The sequence below is a fragment of the Chionomys nivalis genome, chromosome 23 (genome assembly GCF_950005125.1).
Source record: "Chionomys nivalis chromosome 23, mChiNiv1.1, whole genome shotgun sequence".
NCBI classification, from domain to species: Eukaryota; Metazoa; Chordata; class Mammalia; order Rodentia; family Cricetidae; genus Chionomys; species Chionomys nivalis.
Window position 1 is genome coordinate 7,206,963 of NC_080108.1, and position 24,916 is coordinate 7,231,878.

General features: G+C 38.6%; 1 protein-coding gene across 8 annotated transcripts in view; it reads left to right on the forward strand.

The window, feature by feature from the left end:
- Positions 1-24,916, forward strand: part of Dlg2 (discs large MAGUK scaffold protein 2) — a 1,644,347-nt gene that overhangs the window by 590,498 nt on the left and 1,028,933 nt on the right. The gene's annotated exons all lie outside the window — the stretch shown is intronic.

Consider the following 24,916-nt stretch of genomic DNA (forward strand, 5'->3'; position numbering starts at 1 on the left):
CTTTAGCTACCATCAAGATAAAAGCATCTACTGTTCTTTAACTATCTCTGAGCAAATACTCTTGTAGCTTTCAGGAAACATTTACAAATACCTTTTATTATGTAGAGAATTTGTTTCGGATCAAAGCTTTGCCTGAATTAGAATGAATGTATGATCAATTACATCTTTTGGAACATACATTTTTAAAATATGGCACCTTTTTAGATTTTTCAAAACTATACTCTACTCCTTAAATTTTACTTCATTTTTTTTTTTCGGGACAGTGTTTCTCTGCAGCTTTTTGGTTCCTGTCCTGGAACTAGCTCTTCTAGACCAGGCTGGCCTCAAACTCACAGAGATCCGCCTGCCTCTGCCTCCCGAGTGCTGGGATTAAAGGTGTGCGTCACCACCACCTGCCTCTTTACTTCATGTTTTAAATCTAGCTGTGGATATAGCCTTGTGGTAATGGCAAAAGTCATTCTGGAGATGCTGTGAGGATTTGAGATTGTAAGTCCAATGAAATTATTCATTTCATAATATCTAATACAATATTAGGACCTATTTTACTAGTTTCTTTAGATAAATATTTCTAAAGAAAGTTTGGGTTCATAGTGAAGTAAGAGACATATAAAGTACTACCAAGTTATACCTGACTCTATAAAAGTTTAGAATTTGACATCCCGTACCTACCTGACTGGTGCATTTATGAAAATTGAGAAGCTTACATTGTCACATCATAATTATGGCAGCCCCCAGTTTACACTAGGGCTCACTCTTGATGCTCTACAGTTTATATGTATGGACAATGATATTTGTCTTCATAGTACCAGGCAGTGTGTTTTGACCGCTCTAAAAATGGTCTGTCTTTTGTCCATCAAAATTTTATGTATTCAGTGATCTCTATGATGTCTACATAATTCTACTACTGTCTACATAGTATTATTGATTGCTTTACAAGGCCTGATATTGATAAGAATTATTTAAATGACTGCTCTAGAAAATTATATTGTGTTATTTATTTGAAATTTCCTACATTTCAGGGATTTCCCTTAAATTGATGGTGTATATTGCTGATTATTCATTTAGTAGAATCAAACATTTTTATAAAAATTTATTATCTCTTCTCTTTGCTTCTACTCCCATTTTTTCCCTCTTTCTATTCAGTTCAGACCTTCTCCCATGGGATGGCAGCATGAACATTTAGGATGGGTCTCCTGTCCTCAGTTAATTATCAGTGGAAACACTTTACAGGAACACCGGAGGTGCATCTTTTCGGTGATACTAAATCAAGCTAATTTGTTAAGAATAGCTATCATAAAGATTCACACCACTTTTAAATCATAACCTTATACCCTTTGTCCTCAAAAACTCATAGCCATCTCCTGATGCAAAATGTACTTAGTTCTTCTGGTAGTATCGGAATTCCTAATAGAACCAGCAGCTAGCTTCTCTCCAGAGGCTCAAGGCAAGCCTCTAGGTGCAAGATCGTGTAAAATCAAAATCAACTCTCATGCTTCCGGTTTATAAGAGCACAAAGCAAGTATTCTCATTTCAAAGGGGACGGATGGGAGAACTGTCAGACCAGACCAAAGTAAGACCCAAACCCAGCAGAACAAGTGTCAAACTCTCCAGCTGTGTGTATCCTTCACTCCAGGGTTGCGAGGGCAGCAACTGAACTTTGGTGAACTCTGGGAACCCTGCCCATCAATTTCCGCCACCCTCAGCGCTTCTCTCTTGGACTGACTTCACTTGGTGTCTCAGCTTTGCTTAATCTATACGTCATGGTCCTCATATCCCCAACAGGCGGCTGTCTCGGCTGCAATTTTGGCTTCACCTCCCTGGCCTCTCTTGGCCTCTTTGCAGACAATGTGACTCTTCTAAACATTTGCCTTGCTTCAGTGTCTCTGTAGAATCTTGGTGAAACCTTCTGTGCCCCTGCAATGCTCACACTTTGCATGCCTGCGATACCATATGGATGACATCGCTTACTTCTGCTGCCCGTGAAAGCCACAACAGGGAACTTTCCCACAATTTCTGGGGTGGTGCTTGTGCACCTAAGTAGCTAAACCTGGAAAACCACTATTTAGTTTGTTTAAAAGCAAAACAAGCAAACAAACAAAAAGCCTCTCAGGGCTTTCTGCTAAGTCTCTCTCATTTTAATTGAATTTTCATCTTCACAAATTGAAGACTTTGATGGGAATCTTGCCTTTCCATCTGCTCTTCCATTGTAGGCTGCAAATCTAACAGGGCTGCTATCTTTAACAATGATAGCTTCTTTCTCCACAGCTGTGCATGCAGCTTTAAACCAGTTTACAGGCTGTCCCTCACCGAGCTGCAGACTTTATGTATTTCCTTCTGACTTCAGATTTGATGAAAAGCAGCAAGCAATCACCATACCACAGCCTGGATACTATGTTGTGTTCCCAAATCTTTTCCCTAAAAGCATACTTTTTAAATTTATTTTTAAGATTATAATTTAATTACAACATGCCTCCCTTTTCTCCTTCTAAACCTTCCCATATACTCCTCCCTGCTCTTCACATTCAATCTCTTTGTCATCTATTGTTTTCTCCTTCTAAACCTTCCCGTATACTCCTCCCTGCTCTTCACATTCAATCTCTTTGTCATCTATTGTTATCATATGCATTTATGTACTCATATATAAATATGAGGATTACATAAATATATATAATTCCTACAAATAGCCTGTTGTGTCAATATGCATATATGTACTTATATATAAATACATAGTTTCTAAATATAACTTGTTGTATCCATATACTGTTACCTGTATGTATATCTTCAGTGCTTGTTTGACACTGGACAACCAATTGACATTTTCCTCTTGCCATTTGGCATGTTCATTGGTATCATTTTTGTTCAGCCTCACTCAGATTCTCAGGACTTGTGAAGAATGCAGCAAGATTCTTAGCCAGAATATAACATAAATGGCTTCTAGTTCAGTATTTGTTTGGGTTAAATTCCCCTCTGAATCCTTATGGGTCCAGCCTCCACTATCTGCACTTCTCTTAGGACCCTAGTCTTCTGAATTCCTACTCAACTGCCTATCAAGGTTTGTTTCTGCATCCCAGGGATTCTCTGGTGATAGCTTCCAGTTTGTCAACAGCCCTCTCACCTACCAATTCAGAAGCTCTAAAAACCATAAAGTCAGGGTTATTTATAGCAACAGCCCTAATTTTGACTCCAGTTTACATATTTGATTCCTTTTCTCTTTGCTGCAACAACAAATACCAACAAAAGCACTGTGAAGATGGAAGTCTACTGTGTTTCGACGTGCTGAGGAAGACAAGGCAGCCAGAGTACAATGTAGCTGGCCGCATTGTGTTCACAATGTAAAGATGGAAGTCTATTGTGCTTCATCATCAGGGCAGCCAGAGTACAATGTAGCTGGCCGCATTGTGTCCACAATCATGAGAAGACAGAATTAAAAGCTGGAACTCAGTTGGTCTTCCTTTTCCCTTTTAATTTAGTCCAGGACTCCAGTAGCTGGACTGCTAACTACCTATTCAGAGTATTCCCTCTCCGCTCAGTTAAACTCAGAGGAGTGTTCAGGTGGTTATAAATCCAGTCAAGTTGAAAATGAAGACTGACCTTCACAAATTCCTTAAAGGATCCTATGAAGATGTCAAGTTTTTTTTTTTTTTTCCCTGCATTTCTTCTTGCACAGAACATCATTTCCATGGTCTGTTAGAAGACCTTTTTGAAAGATCCTTTGCATGTAATCATTTGTTTACTATGCAAAATAAAGTTTGTAGGTTAACTGACATGTAGGAGGAGGGCCCGCTTGTTTGTCCTGGCCGCCCGGCTAGCTTAGTCCCGAAATAACCACACAGAAACTGTTAATTAAGTCACTGCTTGGCCCATTAGTTCTAACTTCTTATTGGCTAACTCTTACATTTAATTTAACCCATCTCCATTTATCTGTGCATCACAACTTGGTCATGGCCTACCAGCGAAGTCTCAGCACATCTGTCACCAGCAGCTCCACAGCAATCTCCCCAATTCCATCTTTCTTCCTCCCAGCATTCCGTTCAGTTTTCCCTGCCTACCTAAGTTCTGCCCTATTGACAGGTCAAGGCAGTTTCTTTATTCATTAATGGTAATCACAGCACACAGAGGAGATTCCCACATCATTGACCAATCTTCACTTTATCCTCTTCCAACTTCCCCCTCCCCCTGTACATTTCACCAAGCCCACCGAAAGAATGGCCTATAGTAGTCACTCTCCATTACCTGGCTTTTCGTTAGTTCCCATCCCTGACTATTCAGGTACAACAGATCTCTTCCCCCACTAGCTGCAAAGGAGCAGCTAAAGTCTGCCGTGGGTTCCAACCTGCATAAAGTACAGGTCTAATTCTTAATGCTCTTCTCTTTCCACTACCAAGCAATATAACATATAGTGGGACTTAGTTTTCCTTTTTTAGTGTATGCTCTTTGCCAAGTTCTAGTACATTTGTTACCGTCCACTTTTCTTAGTGCTTCTTTGTTGTCTTCCTTGTTTCTCCAGGCTTTAGTAGGAGTGGAGTTGTACATGGTTTAGAGCCTTTTCTCAGGACCGAGGAGATGGCTCCATACTTAAGAGCACTTGCTGCTCTATCTTAGAGTTTAGATCCAGTCACCCACTGTGTGGTTCACAAACATCTTAACTCTAGCTCCAAGGTGATGTCCTCTCCTGGCCTCCATGGACATCCACACACTCATAAATAATGAAAATTTATTACTTTTTTTTCATAGTAATCATTTACAAAATCAAACCAATGACCCAAGTCACATACATATACTTAGAAATCCTTCAAATCTATTTTTAGTTCTTGTTTGCCTCTAACCTAGTCTCCTATGTAGACATTTAACTCTGTATTCAACATCTCTGTTTACATTACATGTTTTATAGTTTGTACAAACTTATGAGGAAAAATACTTTATTCCGTTACCAGCCTTCCCCAGGTCCCAAACAGGATTAAGCTTAGGGGCTTTATGTCAAGCTCTGCTACTTTCTGTCACTGCTCATATGCCTATGCATGCTTCCAATTCAGACCATGCTAACTTCTCACTCAGGTACTTCCTCATCTGTCTGCATCAACTCTTTATCCAGCCCCATCTCCACCTGTCAGCCAGAAAGATGTATTGTAAAAGGGAAATTAACATCAATAGCTTTCCCAACTCCCAGGATGGACTATCTCTTAGCTCTCATGTCCCTATCAAACCAAATTGCCTTTACCGTTTGTTACAAAGCCAAGTTCGTTTTTGCCAAGGAGACTTTGTACTGTTGACTTATTTGCTCAAATTTACTCATGGGAAAAGATGAAAGCTACTTACTTCTTCAGGTCTTTGCTCAAAAGCCCTTCCTGAGAAAGGTATTCCCACAGCCCCTTATATAAATAAGCCACAAATAGCCTTCAATACTCTCTACGAGACAGCCTTAGTTGAAAAGAAGTGCAGTCTTATTGCTGGTACTTTATGTGTGTAGTTACAGTTTATACTTTTCCTGATTCTCTGGCTCTCACAGATGCTCCTCTATAAAGCAACACTTTGTCCTGTTTTCATTGCTCTATCCCGAGTGCTTAAAACTGTGGGTCATGAAGAAGAATATATGATCGAGTGAATGAAGGAAGCTAAAGAGGTTTGATAGTGAAGGCTGGAGATCTTAGCAAATGAGAAATTGATCTCATACCACATTAAAACTCTGCACTTTCTTCTCTCAACACCTGCCTTTGTGTTTTTGTGTGGTGTATGCATGTCTCTATGTGTGTTTTCCTTGTGTCTACCATGGTCCCCTTGATGATGTATCACTCACAATATTTGATAATTTAATTATTTTGGAGAAGAAAGTGACATAAAATACTCTGAAACCAAAATAGAAGAGAGTTACTGCATCCTGTATTCTCACAGCCTGTCATTCAAACCAAAGAAAGAAAATCAACTGAACTAATTTGATTCTTAACGAAACCAGATTTAGTTATCCTTTTGTTTTGTCTTTAATTCATTTTCCCTGTATCTTCATCTTTCCTAAGGAAGTGTTCTCTAACACAATGCTGTCACACATAGTCACATTGTGATCAATTATAATTCATTATGTGTGATGAAATGTATATTTTGTTTACTTTAAAAATTAATTAGAGTCTATTCACAAATATCAATAAAAGAAATTTGCTTTTACCGTTCTTTGTCATTTCTTGAGTCATAGCATTCACAAGGTGACATCTACCCAAGTCACTATTTTGTTGTGCCTCAGCAAGTGATCTGGCTGTGCACCTAATTTGAAGTTCTGGATGAATTTCATAGCTCCCTCGTCCACAAGAGAGAGAGAGAGAGAGAGAGAGAGAGAGAGAGAGAGAGAGAGAGAGAGAGAGAAAGAGAGAGACATACACAGTGTGTGTATTTCCATAATCTTTACTGATTTGTGCAGACTCATTCTAAGACATCACTGCCTGAGCAGGGTGTTTCCTTTCTTTTAAACAGTAGGGTTTCTGTTCTAAACCTGTCCCCTTTACTCCTTGATTATCATAAATAATGTCTAATGTTTTTATAATGATTACAAACGCTATCATTTTGTTGTTACCTGCAAACTTAGCAAAGTCACAAAAGCTCTGTGACTTTGTTTCTCTTTGTTAAAAATTAGGATGACATACTTGTTGTTTCGAGATTCATTTCTGACAAAGTACAAATGCTGAGTAGCTAAGCATTACTCATGGTGGTGTCTAATTTGGGTTGGCCCCTCCACTTCAGCATCTTAGTACTGATGGTGGTGTCTAATTCGGGTTGGCCCCTCCACTTCAGCATCTTAGTACTGATAGTGGTGGCTAATTAGGGTTGGTCCCTCCTCTTCAGCATCTTAGTGATTCTTATTTTCTTAGTTGTCATTTTAGAGTCCTTTCATCTGAATGCAGTTGTGAGTAAAAATGGGAAATTAATTTGACCATCAGTTCCTCCAAAGTATGACTAACTTAGTTGCCTAATTATATATACTGTCCGCTAATGATCTTCTCCATACCTGCTTGATTGCTGACATGCCTCCTGCCATGAGTTAAACAAATACTACTGAGAACAAAGAGGTTCTTGATTTAATTGGGTGGTACAATGTCTGGGTTGAGTCTTGTAGGATTTATCTTTCTCCTTTATCAAATCCCGAAGCCCAGAAGCTGCTAAGCAGTGTTAATTAAGTACTAAAGCAAACTGGATTGTGGAAAGTGTCTTCATAACAACATTTTACACCAAGTGAGGCAGCAACACCACAGGGGTTACATAGTCTAGTGTCTGCTGCAGGTGTAATTTAAAGTCCTTGACAAACTATGGTTTGCTGTTTGATTTTATGTGTTCACGAAGCCGACGTATGCCATATTCTCACAAAGCACCATGGTTGCTGTGATTGAAATGGCAAATGATGATGGGAACAGCCAGTTTTAGAGATATACAGTCCTCCCAAGAGTTAGTTCCATTAGAAATGGTAAGATATGCTTAGTATAGTGTATTTTAGTAATTTTATAAACATAATTTCTTTATGAATATATAGCTTATATATGGCAGTCTTCCCATTAAAGAATTAAGCAAATTCTTGTGAATAAAAAAATCTTTTTTAACTCAACAACAGAAAGACTTAAGCCAGTGGCTTGAAGGTTTTGATTCTAAATCTTAATATTGTGATGGGATTCAGAATCCAGTAGCTGGTGTCACGTTACTCTTCGCGGTCCCTCTCCTTAGCCGTTTGAATGAAATACATTTCTTTGAATACATCCTTTTTCAGAAGTTCATTCAGAAAATGTTTTTCTAAACACCCATTGTATGTAAGCCCTGTTCCCAGGGTAGTTTTTTACAAAGCAGTACAAAGACAAACCACAGTCACTGCCGCCATGACCATTCTGGCCGGCACTGATTGAATGTTGCCAATCCCACAACATGCCTGGTGGGGTTCTAGACACGTAGAGGGAACAAACAGCAGGAGGAAGGTGAAAAGACTGAGATTGATTTACTTCCTGGGAGGAACCCAATCTGAAGTCTTAATTTCCTCAATTCAGTATAGGAATTATACAAACACGCATAGGCCAGGTTGGTTGTTGTCAGAGTTATAGAGGTTGATTGGAACCCCTAGGTTCTAATGATGGTCCTTGATTCATTGAGAAGTACAGAAGTTGTGTTTTCACATTAACTGTGTAGAAAAAAGTGTTTATATAATGGGGAAAAGATACGTGGGATAGTGCTCACAAAATCCTGGAATCTGGAAGGGAGTGGGTTTCTTTGAAGGGCAATAGAAATTCTAGTGGACAGAATATAGCAAGGATGTATGCTATCAGAAGACCATTTCAAGTCGTCCTCTGCTGCTTCTTTAAGCCAATAGGAAATCTGGCATAAAATTTTCCTTATTTCTTCAAAGGTGATCTTTGACCTTTCCAAGTCCTCTTGAAAGACAAGTATTTTAGAAATGAGAACACTGACCTTACTGAGGGCCCAGTGAACAAGTCCACAGAGCTTACTTGTAGTCTGTTAACCTTTGCTGCTTTCCTGTACACAAGACTAAAAATGATCCCTGCCTCCACCCCCCCATTCTTGGGAATGAGGAACCAGCACTTAGTGATGCATCAGATCACTTTTAGAACAGTGCACTCCAACAGAACGATAAACTAGCAAGTGAATATATGACATGCTCATGCTTATAGTCTCTGATAGCACATGGTAGCGGCTCAATGAAAATTTATTCGGTAAGTAAGCCTGCAAATGTGTGCTCATCTGTCAGGGAAAAAGGCATATAAAACTTTACAGTGCTAATCATTATTTCACTGTTCTCACTATCTCATTGTAGTTATTGGTATAGACACTGTATTAAATACACACACCCAGAACAAGCTAAGAGAAAGAGATACAACTCTTGCTTAGATTCCGTAAAGTCTATTATTTAGAAGGATATAGTGAAGACTAGCTGGCTTATGTGGGGTCCTAGGTGAAAGTGTTGGACAATCTGATGTGTACTCCTCTCCCAACATCTTGTCCCTGACACCAAGCAAGTTTCCTTATCCACAATTTCCTTTCCTGGCATCCCGATGAGCTAGCCCTGCAGCTGTGCAGGCTAGAGCAGATGTTACCCTGTCAGGTGTCTTTGATTCTACTTCAGAAACCACAGGAAGCTGGTTGTAGAGAAATCACCAGCACTGTCAGAACAGGGGGACGGCAGCCTTCTCTGTGTGCTCATAAAGGAGGCATGGCACTCAGCCTCATTTTGGGGGCGGGGGAGGTGACAAGCATCTACACAGGAGGGATAGAAGCTGACTGTTGTCTTCTTCCCAACTCCTTCTGTTCTGCTTTGTAGCTAATAATTATTACAATGTTTATATCATCATTCATTTAGACATAAACTTTTTGATGACAAAAGGCATATTCTAATCATCTTGAATATCCATCACCTGAATCAGTGTATAAAACTATGTGCCATATGATAGTTTCGGGTTTTAGTGATTTGAACTAAACTCACACGAAGGTGCTTGAGGGATGGAGAAGAGAAACAGGCAGCCAGGGAGATCTGAAACAATATTTACTGAGTACCTTGGTGCAAGGAAGTGTTCTATTATGGCATTTCAGTATATTTTTATAGCAAGTCTATGTGTTTGGGATAGTATTTCCATTTTGTTGTGAAAAGGGCTGAACTGTCTAAACAAATTGCCTGCAAACATAGTTCTAGTGTTACTGAGCTAGAATTCAAATCCCTGTTCACCTGACTTCAGAGGCTGTGTTTTTTTTCTCATGCCTCATAATTACTGCTTGCTTTGAAGCAACAGCTTAGATTTACTTCTCTCACAGTAAATGCACATCTACTCTAACCCCAGTCTGAATATGTGAACGGGTTATGTGAATATGGATGAAAAATTATGTAATTTAAACATAATGGCAATGTTTATACTAAATTGCTTGTTTTTTTTTTTCTAGTAAAAAAAGGAAATTGCATTCATTATCATAGCTTTCTGGAACACTTTATCCATTCATTTGCTTGCAAGTTTATTAATTGAAAATCAATTTAAATGTTTATTCTTATACAGCCAGGTGCAAGTGTCATAGGGAAACTGTGAGTGGCCTTGTCAAATGAAGGACTGGCCCAACTTGTCTATAGTAAACCAAAGACTTTCCCCTGATGGTCATAGTGTGTGGACTGACTGTGCCCTTTGCTTGGATTTTATAATGTTCAAAGATGTATTTCCACAAAGTTCCTGGGTCAACTTGCAACTAAATTTTTCAAAGACCACATGAATGCCACCATCTTTTTCCCCATTTGCTATTAATGAAATCAAGTACTTCTACAGCTATCTTGCAATCTGTGTAAGTTTGTAACATTCTCACTTCGAGGGAGGCCAAGTCAATGACTGACAAGAACCTGAAGTCTTGTATTAAGTCAATTTTGATATTTGTGGCCAACAGATATTGTTGTTAAAGGAACCTTGATTTGAGATTTCTGTAGCTTGCAGCTGCTGGAAGATTGGCATGCCTAGACTAGGGAACAAGTGAGCTAGGTCACATCACCACTTTTGCACACCACATTGTGACACAGAACTCTTTGGAGTCTACCTTATCTCATTAGCTCTTTTTCTATCCATCTTATTTCGCAGTTGTAAAAGCAGAACTGAGTGTCAGAGATCAGACACTTCTTCTGACTGACATTTCAACTAAGTAAATGGACAGTTTAATTTCTAATTCAAAAATGAAAAATGTATGCTTTTCAATCTGATCTGGCCTAGGCTAAAAGAAGTTCAAGAGCAGAGTTAAGATCACCTCTAAGTCCTAATATAAAATAATAGGCTATCCTAATTTCTGGCTTCATACAATAGCAAAGACTTCCTTTTACTGAATGACTTCCTGGGATCCAGTATATAACCAGAGCAGCTAGTAACAACCTTTTTTCTATGTTTCTTTTCTCTTTTCTTCTCTTTCCTTACAGAATCCCGTTCATCCCCAATGCTCCATTAAGCATATCTCTCCCATTTTTATGATTTCCTGCTCTCTGTTACCCCACCATCTAAACTCCGTCAAAGCGGAGGTGGCATTTCATTTATGTACACTTCGTTTGTGTGGCAGGCAGCAGCCAGTCCATGCACACTTATACCCCTCACTGTGCTTAAGCATTCCACATAGAAAACCTGAAGACAGAACCCTTTGGTTATGCTTTGCAGGGGTTTGTGTGTATGCATTTTGTTTTCTTTACACTGAGGATCTAGAGAGCAGAAACATTTGGAGGTAGACTTCTGGTTTTCCCCTTTGAGACCTGATTTGTCTTTATTTCAAATATGGTTTTGAATTGTACCTAGTCACAAAAGAGTGGTTTTTCGAAATCGATGTGTTCTTAGTTGGAAAGAACAGGGCGACATTAGCTCAGATGAGAACTTGACTTTGTTCCTTCAAACCTCATTTGGCTTTAGTATTTTGAGTTTAAAATAGATTTTAAAATGTTTAACTTTTTATTAAATAGGAAACTGCTACTTTTTTTGACACAGAGCTGTAAATTCTGTAATTAGTTCCACCAGAACTGAAGAGTTCTTCCTGAAAAGCTGTATTCACCCAGGAGGAGTTTGCAGAAAGTGTTTTTTTTTTTTAAAAGTTAAATTTACAGAATTTCTTTCATATTTAAATTTGCCACTGCATGGCACATGAGAAAGAATATTCAAAAAGGTGTTACAAGACCTATATTTTCCAATCCCAGCTGCACCTCAAATGTATTGTGCTACAGTTAAAAGGGTTGCCCAATCTTAGCTATTTCTATGGGTAGAAATTGCATATTGTCTGATTCAGGAAATGTGATTCAATTTGTTTTCAAAATTCAATATAATTAGTAGCTCATTGAAGATCCTATATATAGTTTTCTATATACTGACAAAAATACAACATCTACACCACTCTTATACCTCAATAAAATCCACCCGTCTAAAATCTCTTATCCAATAGTTTCATATCAACAGCTTTGTGCTTCAACTGTTTGAAATGTCTTCTTCTGATGGAGCACAGGAAGCTGTTGTTTAGATGAAGCTCATTCGAACTTATCCAAATGCCAAGTTCCTTCTCTTCCATACAGCTTCAGTCTGTTGGATTATTTGTTCTTTTGATGACCAATTTCTTCAGTTTTTTTGTATAGTTTGGAGATCAGCATAAAATATGGAGTACAGACATAAACAGAGAATTCTCAACAGAGGAATATAAAATGGCTGAAAGACATTTAAGAATGTCTCAACATCCTTAGCCATCAGAGAAATACAAATCAAAACAACTCTGAGATTCCATCTTACACCTGTAAGAATGGCCAAGATCAAAAACACTGATGGCAAACTATGCTGGAGAGGCTGTGGGGTAAAGGAAACACTCCTGCATTGCTGGTGGGAGTGCAAGCTGGTACAGCCCCTTTGGATTTCAGTATAGCGATTTCTTAGAAAATTAGGAAACAACCTTCCTCAAGTCGTAGCAATACCACTTTTGGGTATATATCCAAAGGATGCTCAGCTATGTTCATAGCAGCATTGTTTGTCATAGGCAGAACCTGGAAACAACATACATGCCTCTCGACCAAAGAATGAATAAGAAAAATATGGTGCATTTACACAATGGAGTACTACACAGCAGAAAAAAATAGTGACATCTTAAAATTTGCAGGTAAATGGATGGAGCTAGAAAACATATTGAGTGAGGTGACCTATACCCAGAAAGACAATTTGGCTATATGGCCAATAAACACACAGTAAGGTGTTTAAAAAAAAAAAAACAGCTTCAATCTGTTACCATGTCACTGAATGTCTTGCTTGTCTTACTCAGGCTGAATTAGTGGCAATCTCTTTGGTTCCTTATGCTTATTATACATTAACTGCCTACTCTCTTCTAACAATACCAATGCATTACTTAAAATTAATCATCGTGAATGGGATAGGTGGGACATCAAGAATATAATAAAACAGAATATGACTAAATAGAAACGTGTTTTTTGATCCTTCTATCTAAATAGTGGACAGAACCAGCAATCTTTTCAAGATGCCTCAGAGGTACCAATCAATGTAGAACTTCTTGATCTTGACAAAGAGAAGGTATGAATTTATTTTCCCAAAACCTTTTGAGAAGATAAGCTCCTAAGTACAAAATACGTTAAAATGCATCTGTGATGGTTAATCTTAATTGTCAACACATTGTAGAATCTCCTAGGAAGACTTTATCAATGAAGGATTGTCTAGATCAGGTGGGCCGGGCATGGGCATGTCTGTGTGTGGCGGAGGATGCAGATCATGGTAACTGAGATGGAAAGAAATGCCTATTGTGAATAACACCACTCCCTGGGGCTGTGTCTTGGGCTTCACTGAGGAGAAATCACTGAGCACAAATCAGCATGCATTCATTGATTCTCTGTTCTTGCCTTTGACCAGCTGCCTCAAGTTCCTGCCTTAACTTCCCGGCAATGATGGCCTGTACCTCGGAATTGTGAATCTAGTAAACCCTTTGTTCCCTAGCTTGCTTTTTCTCAGGGCATTTTTATCACAACTACAGATATGAAGTTAGGACGAGGGCTTTCATTTTAAATGAAATCTTGCTTGTCAAAGAGATTGGCTAATTATCAATAACATTTGGATGGTCACAAACATTGCAGCCTTAGCTTCTCTGGCTATTTGCGTATCCACCCCTAATAGCCCAATCTCGCTTGAAATTCTGTCCATTCTTTGAAACAACTTCTTTTTAAAAATTATTTATTTTTGAGATTATAACATACTTCCATCACTTCCCCCTCACTTTCCCTCCTCCAAAACCTCCAATATACCTTCCTTGCTTTTCCCAAGTTGCCATTTCTTTTTTTCATTAGTTGTTATGCATGTATTCTGTTTAATGTTACCTGCATATATGTTCTCAGAACTGACCACTTGGTGTCAGAGAATCAGGTGGTGTGTTCTTCTTTGGAGATGATTATTTCTTCTACTCTCAACATTCCTTAACTGCCTACAGTTCTTTGTATATATGTAAAATGATATATAAGCACTTTTCTCCAAAAATATGATTTTATTTGCTGGAGAATATTATTTTAATATGAGAAATAATTTACATGAGGATTTAAACGTGCCTTTCTTGTATCCTCCATATTAGGCTACATTTTCTTTACCAGCAATAAAAATCCCCCCAAAGAAAAAATTACTAAAAATTATATATATATTCTATTTTACTCACTCATTTGTCTATTTGAATGACTGTACAAATAATTCTTGAGCATCAATTGAACATATATTTGGAAAAAGACTTACACAAACTAATAGCAAAAATGTATGTAATTCACTGGGATACAACACAGTAAGCAGGAAAAATACAAGGATTAGAACAATGAAGGAGGATTTGTATTTTAGATTAACCCCTGATCAATTATATGGTCCCGAATCAACCTCAAATCTTTCTACTTGCCTGCTGCGTTGTTGGGAAAATAGCTTAATGAGCGTAGGGTTTCATACCTGTCAGACTTTTTAAATATTGGCCTATGATATTCATCACAGAGCCTAATCACACAACTTTGCTTTATATGTTATATAAGAACATGGATAAAATCCACAGTACCTTAGAGGTGGGATGCTATTTGAATGGAACATCAGTAAAATCTTCAGAGGGATGTTATATAAATCAATTCTTAAAGATTCAATAGAACTTTGTGTGCAATTAATATACAATGGTAATGTCAATAATAATAATTAGAAGATAATAACAATAGTGAGCATACTTAGTAAGTGATAAGCAGTATTTTAGGGCACTTTGTATATTAAATAATTTAGTTTCTTAGAAGTTTTATGGAAAACATTTTTCTAACTCTTACTTTACACATGAGGAACATGTTTAATAAACATATTTGTCCCCAGTCAACAGGTGGTTGAGCATGGATATGAATACACTCTATTCCCTACTGCCAGTATCTGTCTTCTTTAGTGGATGCCATGAGAACAATGGTAGCCATAATCTTCAACTTTCTCAAGTTTGAGGTAGCTACAGAATAGACCCTGCCATTGTAAGGCAGAGAACGTAGTCAGTGCCACAGAGAAAATATACTCTATATCTTAGGGAGGGCTAGAACCACAGCAAAACATCTCTTGTGTCTATAAAAGATTCCAGGAGGCTGAACTAACTCAGCATTTAGAATAAGGTGATTATTGGGTAAAATAAAACATTTTAGTGCATTGTTATCAATAAAAGTTAGGTACTTTTGTATAGTGCTATGTTTTCTACTGCTTTATGTGAAATGACCACCTCAACCTTTTGTTTTGATCCCTTTTGTGAGAAAAATTCCAGGTCCCTAATCCAAATAATCCACTCTCCAATCAGATTCATATTGCTTCATCAATGTGCATTTTCCAGTTTTAAAACCTTGGTTTTACTTTGGGGCTGGGGCGATGACTCAGTGAGTATTGTTTGTGGCATAACAATGAAGAGATGAATTCCGGTTCTTAACATCCGTGTCCAGAGGACATGGAACCATGTGTGCTTCTAAAGGGACCGAAACAGACAGATCCCTGCGGCTTACCAGGCAGCCAGTCTCAAATATCGATGGGTCAAGATTTAGTGGGGAAATACAAGTAAATACTGGTAGTGGAAAACACCAACATTGACCTTTGACATACACACACACACACGCACAAGTGTACACAGAAACTAACATATAAGCAAACAGAGAGTGCAACGCTAAGTTCTTTCCTGATCATACAAAAATATTTTTTAAAGTCAGATAAACATGAAACAAATGAACCAATAATTGCTTAACTGGTCTTGGCAAACTCATAGAATAAGGTTTTAAGCTCATCCTGAAAAACAAAATGAAGATAAAGAAATTAATTAGAGAATTACCTTACTGAAAAAACCTGTTACTGGCGCTTGATAATTTCTCAAATTTTATTTTAATTTCTTGATTTAGAATCCAGCACCACCTATGATTTTTTTTTTTTTTTTGGTTTTTTCGAGACAGGGTTTCTCTGTGGTTTTGGAGCCTGTCCTGGAACTAGCTCTTGTAGACCTGGCTGGTCTCGAACTCACAGAGATCCACCTACCTCTGCCTCCCAAGTGCTGGGATTAAAGGCGTGCGCCACCACCGCCCGGCACCGCCTATGATTTTTTAATGAATATTATCAAGGTGTAATTTACATATAATGAAAGATGTTATTTAATTTATAATTCAACTTAAATAGGGAACTTGTCCCCATTTACTCTTTCTCTTAGTTTCTCTTTGGTCTAGGCAGTAGTAAGATTCTTCTTATCATTATGCCTTCACTTTTATAGTCTAGATTTTTAAATCAGTGTACTTATGCAATGGGTATACTTTTAACTAGAATAAAGACTTGAGGTTTTTCTAACTCGTGTCATTTAATTTATATATTTACCCTCTGGTGTATGTGTAGTAATTTTAGCTTTGGCTGTTATGGAAAAAAGAATTGTTATAGACATGAGTGTACGTGTCTGAGGGGAGATGTTTCTCTTGCTTATGAGTACCTAGAGTATATGGCATTCACCCTTAACTTTCAGAAGTGCCAAAGTGTTTTCCCAAAGCGAATGTATCATTTGACAGTCCCATCAGCATTATGTGAGAGTTGAGTGTCTCCCGCCCTCATCAACATTTGGAACTCCCAAACTCTAATTTTAGTCATTTTTATGGGTTTCCAGAGCAACCTCATTGTAGCTCAATCTTTGTTTCCTTCCATATTAATCTGATGCTTTGACCTTTTTTCTCTTGACATTTTAATAACTAAAATATTCAACTTCTTATAGGAGATGTATCTGTGTTGAGGATCAGAGATGCAAGAGGCCTGAGCAAACATTTGAAGGTGATGCTATGTTCCCAGTGTATTTTTTGCTTATGGTTTCCTGCTAGTGTTCATGTACTGAAGTATCAAACTTTGCATCTTATGTGTTTATGGTTTATTGTAGGCTTTAGTCCAATAGATCTTCTTTAAAACATATTCCTTAATAGGTGCTTTAGACTTTTGGAATAAAATGATCTTAAATATAAATGCGTAGTCTTATATCTACGTTCTCATTGGCCTCAACTCACTTAAGATTTCCTCTCCTTTCTTGTATTATTCTGTTGTGGTCACAGTCTATTATATATTCCTGATTTGTTAACAATCAAGCGTTTGTATATTTACTCCATCCTTTCTACATGAGCTATCTTACTGCCCTCAATTTTTCCGTGGCATTTCCATTCATCCTTCGGGTCTCTGGTGGTTTTCTCTCACTTGAGAGCCGGGCAGTTTTTTCAAGGCTCTCTGCCTAATCAGTCCTTTCCACTGATCTGTGATCCCCACAATACCAGGGCTGTACTTTTACTGATAACTAAACACCTCATCACTGTGCTCATCTTCACTACAGGAGATAGCATGTAGGACTGACTCAAAAGTCTTTGTTGAAGGGCTGAGTAGATGGTTCAGACAACCACATGCTTGATATGGGAGAAAAAGGACATAATTTCAGATCCCCATATCCATGTAAAACTGGACACACCAGTGGTAGCTTTGGTCTTAGCAATGGAGACAGGAACATCCCAAGGGTTTGTCTTGTAAGTCAGCCTCCAGGTTCATCAACAACTCCTTATTAAAAACTGAAATGTCTAGAGGTGAAGACACTTGGTGGTCACCCCTGGCCTATCCACATGCATGCCTGGGTGCACATAACTGTATATGCACATATATACCACGTGTATGCACAGGATATTTTTTGAATGAATAAAAGAGGGAATAGTAAGTGCATAACAAAAACAGGAGACAATGTGTTGACATTATGAATCAACCAACAAAGCCTTTCTACAGCCAGATGCTGGCACATTTAACTAATACAATGGGATCTTCTAATACATTATACTTAACATTGACTACCATAATAAAAGAATAATTTAGCATTCTTATAACATGAGTAAGTCACACACTATAACAAAAGATAGTTTTGGTTTTCCTTTCCAGAATGATTATTCTTTAAGTAAACAGGAAATGGAAACTTGGCAAGGTCATACTTAAAACTTAGAGTCAACTCAGTCCTTAAACACAGTCTGTACCGCATATTAAAAGAGATAACTGTGTCATATCTTAAGTCTATGGTATATGATTGCCAGATCGATCTGCTGTCTTTACAGCTTCAAGGGAGCAATTGTTTCATTGAATAATCATCACTTCATTTCATTTGGGATGATTAGCTCAGGGCCCCTGTTGACAACATGATAGTATGGGGTTCTTTGTGCTTAGTAACTCACCTTGTTTAGTTCATACCACTATCCAAGCATCTATTGTCGGAATGAAAGGCAGTCTATAAGGAGAGTCTGTTTGCAGGAGAGAGCACTTGGAGACAATATGAAGCCATTTACAATGAACCATGGTTTTGTTCTCTAAGTTGAACTCTAGATTTAGTTTTTTTTTCTTCTGACAATGAAAAATTTGTCTTTGTTTCACAGATGGGCAAGTACACTATAAAAATAGAATCGTTGCTTCGCAGGAATTTTTCTGCATTTGGTCGATGTTCACTTGAAATTGTTGGTGATTTGTTTGGCTAATTTTGGTGGGCACTGAATGAATGAACAAGAGAATGAGTGAGTGAGCAAATGCATAGTATTGAACACCAATGCATGTGAGGAGAGACACTTTAATAGGGACTTTTACATATGACTTTTTTGTACTCTTCATAGGAATTCTATTACTTATATGGTGTAATTCAGTGAACTCCTCCCTCTTTCACTGGATGAACAAATTACCAAAGACACTGAGTGACCAAATCCGAGTTACTCTGCCAGCATCCACAGAACAGGAACCCAAGGCACAGATGTTACTCTTTCAACATCAAAATCTGACAAAACAATTGATAACCAGAAAGACCTAAGAATTCTTGACTTTTAAGTTGAGTTTTGCTGCTAAAGATATTCTTATAGGAGCCTCAGAGGATAATTTTTTTTGAAGCTTCTTTTTTAATAAAAATGCAAACGTGATGATCATGATGACTGTGGAAGTGAGTGTTGGGACCAATTGAGCCCTGGCCTTCAGCTACTCTTCCCTGCTAGAACCTTCTAATTGAAGTTACTAGAAGCTGTGCCTAGCCTAGAGGATCAGAAGATGGGATTTTCACCTGTTGGCCATTGACTGCAGTATATCTAAGCCTCCATGGTGCTATTAAAGAGGGGCTATTGGTATCAGTGTTTAAAGGTCTGCGTGTCGGTCTGTCTCTGCGTTATTGTAATCTCAACCTCCAGCCCCTTGCCCGAAGCTCACAAACTGGGGTCTAGCTCATAGAGTGCAGACCGGGGCCTAAGTGCGCGGCAAGTGAGAGCAATAACTTTCCAGAAAACTTGCTCTTAAAATGGCAAAACTGATCATGATCAATGCGCCATCCTTTCTGCAGTAACAGACTTGTACTTTACAAGTAGGGGATTGGGATAGGGTGATTTTTTTGACAACTTGATACCTCTTAGAATCACAAGGAAAAATTTTAATGCGCAATTATACAGATTGGGTTTGGTTGTAGGCATGTCTGCATGTGCGTTACGGGAGGGCTGTTTTGATTACCTCAGTTGATGTGGAAAAGCTGAAAGTGGGTAACAACTTTCCCTGGTATGAGGCCCTGTACTGTTTAAGAGCAGAGAAAGCTAGCTGAGCTTTAGGCATGTGCGTGTTTGTCCTTCTGCTGTTCAGCCTCTTCCGACTAGCCGAGACTTCCTGCCTTGACTCCCCCCCCACACACACAGTGGTAGATTCAATCTATTCAATCTGGAATTCTAATTCAAAGAAACCCCTTCTTCTCAAAATTGTTTGTTGAGGTGTTTCATCCTAGCACCAGAAATGAAACTAGAACAAAATGGATTAGGAGACAAAAATCGACACCAGTTTTCCTGGAGCCCCGTTGGAGGTTGTTGAATGATAGCCTTCATCCTAAATAAAATAGTTATTTTTCATTCATTTAACTCCAAATTCCATCCTACAGCATGACAGCTTGAGGAAAGGCTGAACAGATGTTTTACATGAAGCTCAAGTAGAAGACAGCTATGCTCTAAATGTTACTGGTCCAGAGGTATCTACGATGGGGCCCAGAGAAGTAACCATAGGTTCCTAAATCAGAGATAATGCTAAGAGCTCAGAGGCATGAAGGGAACATGGAGGATATCAGAGTTAGTGTGTGTGAGACATGACAAGATCTTAACTGAGATGGTGTGTTCATTGGCAATAGGAAAATAGAAGTGCTGAGAACAGGTCGAAAAAGAGCTATTGGAGACTTGGAATTATTTGGTAAATGTAGTAGCATTTATTTCTTTCTGTTACCTTGAGAGAAATTCATCGGAAAATCTACAGGATTTATATAATGTGTAGCACAAATCAGGTATGGGCGAAAGTTTTTTGCTAATACATCTTCTCATTTAAACCTTCTAGAGAGCTTGTAGTATCATTACCATGTTGCAGAACAGAAAATGGTCCTTTGGGGAATTTAACTTTATTGATAAAGTATTTCTATGGACTTTAAATAGAATTATTAATGCTTATGGATGCATACTTTCCAACAGTTCTGATTTCTAACCAAATTTGTTTAATTAATTTGTAATCTCTTTAATAACAATAAGCTGCATTACATAGTTCAAGAAAGTCCATGATAAAAGATACCTTGTTTATATTTCTTGCTTATTAATTATATGAAAACATTTCTACTAAATATTTAAATGCAATAAGTGGACTTTTGTGTGTAGTGCAAAAAAAAACAAGAAAAGGAAAGGGATTCAAAGACTGAAACTACACAGTTATTAGTACATTCTAGTGTGTCTGATTTACCCCTGAGCTTGCTTTTTGAATCTCTTATGTTTTTCTGGCAAGATTAGGCATGTTCAGTGTGGTATTGCCATAAACTGTGTAATACTTTCTTAGTGGGAATGACAGGAAAGAAGCCCTTGAAATAACAATCTGTATTTTAGAAAATGAATGAAAATTTGCACAATCTTGGCTGGTGAGTATCGAGCAGAATGGATCTATAAGTCACAGTACTTGCCTTCGTATCCTCTTTCTATTATCTGACTAAGCTGTAGGTCACCATGTTATTTTCCCCAGTCTCTTCTCCTCCATCCCTCTAACAGGACCGCCCTACTCCACTCACTAGGACGAGGGTAGCTATGACATTATTTGGCTGATAACTGTGTAAGTAGGAAGATATTATTACTGTTGTTGTTCTCCAAAGTGAAGTTTTAAGAATGACTCCGTATCTAGGATTTTCCCTTTTTCCATGAGAAGAGAGCATCATGCCCCTAATAGAGGTTGTTCTTCTTTCATGGAGCACTGTGTTCTACAGTAAGACGTAAGTAAGGTGTTAAGGACATTCAGCATGAGTGATAAATATATGTGATTGAAAGTCATTAAAATATTTTGATTAGTTGCTTCATTTAGCTGATTAGTATACCAGCTTTGGTTTGGAAAGCTATTCTTTCTGTGATACAGATTTCTCCTTTGGTGAGATTGGGTGATTGTAGTGGTAAAATAGGCTAATGAGCATGTGGTATTTAAGGCAGTGTGCTCTATTGATGAGAGTTTGTCCAAAGAAAGAAGCCCACATTTGTAGTATTTGCCAGAATATAGGGTAAAAATATTCCTTTTAATTGATCCCAAACTATTGGGAACAGTGTCACTGAATGGGGAATGAGGAGGTCATGTAGTCAACCCTATGGAGCAGGATCTGGCTCCAGCAAAGTGCTGAATTCAGAACAGAGCACAGAACAAGCACTACTAAGTTTCTACATAATAGATAACACCATATAAATATGTATTCGCTGAAAACAAATGATGGCAAAGAAATAGATTTATATTTCGTGGAAATGAAAAGATGGTTCAGAGATTTTGAGCCCTGACTGCTCTTCCAGAGAACCAGAGTTCGATTCCCAGCACACATAAAGCCAATTCCAACTCTATAATCCCCATTCCTAGGAACCCAACATTCTCTTCTGTAGTCCTTGGGTAGCATGTATAGCACATGTATGATACACAGCAAACACCCATGCATATAAAATAAAATAGCTATGAAAATGATCAGCAAAGAAAGGTAACTAAGTAATGACTCATATCTTATCCCAATTTCTCAAATAATAAAAAAGATTAATAAACGTATTTGGACCCTGTCCATGTTTATTGATAATATTGTTTTCATGAGTGGGGTCAATATTGAAGGAGATGTAACTAAAATATATGTGCAATCTACTTTCTATGAAAGATGTTGTTATCAGAAAGTTCTATAAATGCTACTAATCATAAAAATGTCTAAATAAGGGTTGTTATTTTGATATTATGATGAACATGTCACATCCTGTCATTCCTGAGAAGTATTTCCTCCTAAAAATATTGCAGACCATCCCCATGTTGTATATTTCCGAACTAGTACTTTTCAGACCAACAGTACGATGTGTGCTGAAGAAGGATGCTTAAAAGAAACCCCTCACTTGCTCAGAATTGAGAATAATAGAGGGTTATTTATTTGGGGGTAGACTCACAAGTCAAAATTCTCTGTTGGGATGGAGAACAGCAACCAAACCCAGCAACCAGAAAAGAGACTTGACTTATGTAGGCTTAATAGTCTGAGGCCATACCCAAGTGGGCAGGTATCTTAAAGGCTACAGACAGTAGGAGTTCCTAGAGCAGGGTGCATATCTTAAGGTAACAGTGCCTCAGTTCTGTAACCATAGTGGTTGCTGACTGTAACTGAGCAGTTCATTGTAATGGACACAGGCCCCCACATTCTCTCAATCCTCCAATTACTTTAGAACTATTATTGAGAGACAGAAACTAAGAAGGAGCAGTCATCAAATGTCTCCAGACATACCACATATAAACAGAAATGCATATGTGTTTATTGAGAGCAGTGTGTAGATAAATGATATTTTCTTGATGAAAGCGTAAGAGACAGAAGCAGTAAAATACACATTTTTGCTTTGTATTTTCTCATCAGGCCTTATCAGTCTGAACCAGCACTAACGATTAAATGGGAAATGAATTGAACGTAAGAGCCCTTACTGCTGCCCTAGAATAGGAGGTCAGGCTTAACTTGGCAAATTCATCAGGGGAAGACTGTGTTAGATATTAGTGGATCATCACAATATAGAGCATATAATACGTTTGGGGTGTTTGGAATCCAAATTATAGGCTAATGAATAAGGGGACTATATCGCACCACATTTTTAGAAGCTATTCTCCCTTGGAAAATGCAGCCACAATTACGACACTCTGTAGGTGGAAGTGTTCCCACACTCACATAGCTTATGGGGGGAATGCTAAAGCCTATACCTCATCTGTTAGCACAACCTTCAGACTACACAAGATACCTCATACCTGTGTTTTCCTAAAATATGCCTAAGTATATGTAAGAGTTACATACACATACTTTCCAGCAGCCCCGTTCCCCATGCGTATAAACACCAAAGCCTAAGCCATGACTGCTCTCTTCACTTAGAACCCTGGTTAACTCCTGTAAATCCCCCGTGGAGTTTTGTTCATACTGGATGCCATACTGACTTTGCAAATGTTCTTCATTTCTTAGGCAGAACTCAGATTCCTCTTACCGGAGTTGGGAGGTGATTGCAAAAGTGTTTTTTTCTGGACATCTTTCTTGCCTTAAGAGTGAGAACATCATTTTGGGTGGGGAAAGTTAGGGGTTTTATTAATATGCAAAGAATTCTTTGGAGTTTAGTGTACATTAACTCCAGAGAGGAGCATGAAGTATTTTAGATAAGGGTGATAAACGACACTCTATAAGAGAATGCATTTGACCTAATAACTTCCAATTTTTGTGTTTTTTCTTTTGTCCTTGCTTGTAACATCGTAAATCTGGATAGGTTCCTGGGATCATTGGTGAAGTTGGTTTTAAAACCATCTCATCCATATTCTTTGCTTGTCTTACTGATTCTATGCCATAAGAAAGAGAGGTTGATCTCTAAGGTCTGTAAGCAGAAAGTAGAGCCATTACGCTACCCTGTTCTGATGCTTGCTCCAAAAGTAGATGGCCAGCTGTTCCTCTTCCCCCATCTCTCATGGGGCTTATCAATAGATAAACAAGGCACTCAGACCTTGCAAATAACTCAGGGACCACCACATACAGCCCCAGAACTTTCTTACTCCACACCCGAATGTCTCTTGGCTCTCTCCATCCTACCATCTGCGAGGAATGGTGCCCGGCATCCAGGTGGCCTCAGACAATTGTACCCTTTTCCCCTTCCTGCTGCTTACATTTTTATTTTTTAATCACTTCCTAAAAGTCACCGCTAAGCTATTTTGCAGCTGTGAAAGCTGCTTACTAACTTAAAGTCTTTTTGCAATTTTCACAGACGCAGGTATAAAAACAAAACCAAACCAGCCCAAACAATAAAGCATCTATTGGTCTCTTCGTTTATACTTCTAGAACAGCATAGATACTTCTGTGGCTTCTGGGAGCCTCTTAGCCACCGAGGAGGGGGGCAGGGCACAATGTCCTTCCCTTTTGAGTTTGAGAAAGAAAGAAAAAAATAAACGCCATCATCAGATAAAAGCTTGGTTCTGAGGTCCCTTTTCCAACCTAGGGAGCGAGTGGACTTGCTGACCCAGAAGGAATTAACCAGCAAAATCCTTTGGAACCTAATTCTACACTAGATCTCTTTGCGGGCCACTGTCCCCTCCCCCGTCTCCTACTAGCTCTTTTATGGGGGTGGGGAGGACAGTCCCTCCACTGCTGGGCGCTGTCTTCTACCCAGGAATTCAACCTCTGAGGTTGTCCACCCTGAAGCAGCAGTCGTAATGGGGGCCTGTGTGGTCTCGGGGTCACACCCCATGGGAATGGCCCTCTCGCCGAAGTCAGAGACTTCTTGGTGGCTCCCGGCGAGCACCAGGCTGGCGAGCAGAGTGCACCGTTCCCTCCATCTCCCCGCCCCTCCCTCCCACCTCTCTGGGCCAGCGCTCCCCACGGTGACTCTGGATTGCAGCAG